This window comes from Pteropus medius, unplaced genomic scaffold (assembly GCF_902729225.1).
Source record: "Pteropus medius unplaced genomic scaffold, Ma_sr-lr_union100, whole genome shotgun sequence".
NCBI classification, from domain to species: Eukaryota; Metazoa; Chordata; class Mammalia; order Chiroptera; family Pteropodidae; genus Pteropus; species Pteropus medius.
The window spans coordinates 41,056,224-41,056,839 of NW_024340849.1; the positions used below are offsets into that span (position 1 = coordinate 41,056,224).

The window sequence follows — 616 nt, forward strand, 5'->3', positions numbered from 1 at the left end:
TCTATGCTACATGCTGAAAGTGGGTTTACAGAGATCAATTTAGTAGCCATACATGAAATTAGTAGGGATAGAAATGAGGAAGTAAAGACTAGAAAACAATTTAAGGCTAAGTGAATTATATATATATATATATTATATATATATATATATTTTTCTTAGGCAAGGCAACTCTTGGTTGACCTCAAGATTGCAAGGACCTTGTCAGTTTATAATCCCTTATTTTTAAATTTTTTTTATTTTTTTACGCCTACAGCACCTGGTCTTCCTAGGTGGTCTCCCATCCAAGTATTAACCAGGCCTGACCCAGCTTAGCTTACGAGATCAGATGGGATCAGGCTTGTTCAGGGTAGCATGGCCGTAGCTAAGTGAATAATAAAAGAGAATGGAAAGCTTGCATCTAAGAAATACTTTGTTGGAAAAAGAAGCAGAAACTAATTACTGTTGGATATGAAGCATAAATTAGATTTAAAATGATTCTGAGACATTAATTCTGGGTTTCTGGAATAATGGTTGTAACAATACCAGAAGTGGGTATATTGAAAACTATGTCTAATTTTCTAGGATGCACAGAGATATTAATTTTATACACTTGAAGTTTGACATGATGTTTGAACTT

The 616-nt window shown here is 33.4% G+C and overlaps 1 pseudogene; it reads right to left on the reverse strand.

Annotated features, from left to right (window-relative positions):
* Positions 1 to 244: 244 nt before the first annotated feature.
* On the reverse strand, positions 245 to 363 carry LOC120589913 (uncharacterized; annotated as a pseudogene).
* Between the last annotated feature and the right edge of the window lie 253 nt (positions 364 to 616).